General features: G+C 44.5%; 1 pseudogene; it reads right to left on the bottom strand.

Annotated features, from left to right (window-relative positions):
- Nucleotides 1–1478: 1478 nt before the first annotated feature.
- On the bottom strand, nucleotides 1479–1843 carry LOC123241008 (annotated as a pseudogene).
- Nucleotides 1844–3498: the final 1655 nt, after the last annotated feature.

Consider the following 3498-nt stretch of genomic DNA (forward strand, 5'->3'; position numbering starts at 1 on the left):
CCCTGGATTGCTGCAGCACCCACTAGGGGGCGGTGGCGCCCACTTTGGGAATCACTGATGTAGACTGACACCTTAACTTTTCAAATGAGGAAACTGGGGCCCAGGGAACTTTAATGTCTTGCTCTGGTTCACACAGAAAGCACCCCACAGTGGGATTTGAATAGGAATTCTCTAAATTTCTGAGCCAGTACTCTTCGAACATACTTCATGAACTTATTATCTCTGTGGTATGGCAGCATATGGAGTTCAAAAGGTGGGGAGGAGTCTTCACTAGCCTCATCCCCTCATTTTTCTCTTAGCATCTCCTAGTCTGAGTTTCCTCCTATAAAATGAGGGGCTTAATCTAAACAAACTCCAAAGCCCCTCCTAGCTCTGACATTCTCTCTTCTAAGCTCCCTCCCAGCTCTGACATTTTCTGTTCTAAGGTCTCTCCCAGCTCTGACATTCTCTATTCTAAGGTCTCTCCCAACTCTGACATTTTCTGTTCTAAGGTCTCTCCCAGCTCTGACATTCTCTGTTCTAAGGTCTCTCCCAGCTCTGACATTCTCTGTTGTAAGGACCCTCCAGCTCTAACATTCTGGATTCTAAGGACCCTCCCAGCTCTGACATTCTGGGTTCTAAGATTTCTCCCAGCTCTGACATTTTAGGTTCTAAGGGTTCAACCAGTTCTGACATTCTGGGTTCTAAGGGCTCTCCTAGTTCTGACATTCTCTGTTCTAAAGGCTCTCCCAGCTCTGACACTCTATGTTCTAAGGACTCTCCCAGTTCTGACATTCTCTGTTCTAAGGGCTCTCCAAGCTCTGACATTCTGGGTTCTAAGGACCCTCCCAGCACTGATACTCTGTATTCTGAGGTGTCTCCCACCTCTGTTATTCTGTGTTTTAAGGTACTTCCCAGCTCTTTAAATCAGTGCTAAAGTTTTTCTCAGGTCTAATGTTCTCTTATCTTTTCAGGTCCAACAGTTAAAATTTATAGAACCATAGAAAGAGCACCGAGCTTAGAGTCTAAAAACCTGGGTTCAGGTCCTAGCTTTGCTACTTATTACTTGCATGACTTTGATTGAGTGGATTCCCAATCCCTTGTTCTTTTTCAATGGAGGCTGAGTGACCACTTGTTAAGGACATTGTGGAGGAGATAGTGGTTCAAAGACAGGTCAGATGAAACGACTTCTAAGGTCCCTTCCAGTGGAAAGCCTTTAGTCAGTGTAGACTCACAAAATCTCAGTGTTGGAATCAATCAGTCCAAAACAGAACAAACAAAAGTTGTACTAACTGCCTCCCATGCCTAGGATGTCTCCATGCCTCCTCCTCTCTGCCTCAGAGCATCCCTCTCCCTTAGCCTTCAAGACACAGCTCAGGTACACACTTGAAACCCTTCCTGATTGCCCACAATTGTCAGTCCCCTCCCTCCCCATCTTGTTTGACCACTGAATATATTTATTTGTATTGACTCTTTTTTTTTACAATTTATAACTTTATTTAAACAAATTTCATTTTTGTCCACGCTGACTCTAAGCTTTTCCAAGTGGTGACAGGCACTGAAGTTCCCAAGATCTTCATCTTGTTTGGTGAATCTTTTTCCTTGTTGCATTTCCTGGACAAATACACCTGGATAGGTTATGGGACATTCCTTACTGCTTTGGTCCAAATAGCTTTGTTGAGTCTGGTGTCAAAGTGTACATCTGGAGTTCCCATTTCTTTCATGACAAATTTGCAGGTTTCCTTCAGAGTCCAAGGAACTCCCCATGAGTCCTCTCGTGAATGCTGATGGTATACTCTCTGGCCACTATCTTGTTGAAGGCAGGACATCCCTTTTTCTCTCCACCCTTTCTTTGCTTGTCCATCCTACCTAGGACCCGGTTGGAAAAGAAAAATGGATTCTTTTTGTATTTACTCTTATTAAATAGATTTATTTATTCATTTGTTAGTTTTTTAAACCCTTACATTCTATTCTGGAATCAATACTGTGTATCGGTTCCAAGGCAGAAGAGCAGTAAGGGCTAGGCAAGTGACTTGTCCAGGATCACATAGCTAGGAAGTATCTGGTGCCAGATTTGAATCCAAGATCTTTCATCATTAGCCCTGGCTCTCAATCCACTGAGCCAGCCAACTGCCTTCTCTGTATAGACTTATGAAACACGTTCAGATATACTTCCAGATGCTGTTGGGTTCTACAAAGCTTCTCTTCCTGTTGGTCACATACTTAGAGCCTGCAGAGAAGGCACGTGGGAAATAGTGCAGACTCTCCAGTCCTCAATGAACTCCTCAAGCCAGCTCAAAGATTTCACATGCTTCACAACCAAAAAGAGAAGAGGGAAAAATGATCACTGAGAGCTCCATTTTACCCTTGAAACAGCGGTTATTTTGGTTCTGCATCCAATCAGGGGGATCCATCACCTAGGACTTTAGGGATAGAAAAACAGAGGAAACAATGACCACTCTCTGGGAGCTTCCATTCTAACAGGGAAGACAAGAAGGACTTAGAGTAGGTTGACGGGGCACAGGGCATGCTCAGATCTGTCCTTCTTGCTGTGTTATACAGAATGTGCTCAGTAATCTCTGTCTGCTTCCAGCCTATTCAGTGGACACTTCTGCTCAGACTCAAGTCCTAGGTGATGGATCCCCCTGATGAGAATGGCCAACCAGTCCAGTGTTTTTGCCAAGAAAACCCCAAATGGGGTCATGAATCCTGTTTGCCTCAGTTTCTTCATCTATCAAATGAGCTGGAGAAGGAAACAGCAAGCCAGACCAGTATCTTTGCCAAGAAAACCCCAAATGGGGTCATGAAGAGTCGGACGTGAACAATGAACATTTCCTGACTCCAGCCTGGCACCCTATCCATTGTGCCATCCAGCTGCCCAGCACCCAAATCATCACTTAAGGAGTGATTGTCCATCAATTGATTCCAACTTTAAGAACCCGTGAATCCACACTGATCAAATGCCTCATAAGATTTCCATTTACTGCAACCATTTATTTAAACCCCAATGAAAGGGACAAGGCAGAAATGTCCTTCCTGATGGCAGAAACTTAAGGGAGGAACCCAAAACGCCTTGCCATAAAGCCAGAGGACCCGAATTGGAGGCCCATCTCTGCCAAGTACTGGTCTTATATCCCCAAGCCCAGATATCAACACTCTCAGCCTCAGTCTCCTCCTCTGCAAAATGGAGACAGAGATCTCTGTGCTGCCTCCCTCACAGGAAAGCACTTTGCAAAGTATAGATATTTAAGCTCTTTTTTTTTGGGCCGTAACAATAATAAATTCGCGCATGGGCATTTTTCCTTTTTCCGCCGGTGTCCCTTCTTTCATACTAATTAATCTTCTGACCAGAAATAGGCAGGCACCCTGAATACAGCCTCATTTTCCCCTCGGTCCGGGGAGAACAGAAATAATGAAGCTGATAGAGGCTCAGGCTTGATCTCGCCTAGGTCTTTATCAGTTTCATCTTAGAAAAGCCGATGGAGGTGCTGGCAGAAGAATTCTAATTGCTACCAAGGC

Source organism: Gracilinanus agilis, chromosome 3, assembly GCF_016433145.1.
Source record: "Gracilinanus agilis isolate LMUSP501 chromosome 3, AgileGrace, whole genome shotgun sequence".
In the NCBI taxonomy this organism is placed as follows: Eukaryota; Metazoa; Chordata; class Mammalia; order Didelphimorphia; family Didelphidae; genus Gracilinanus; species Gracilinanus agilis.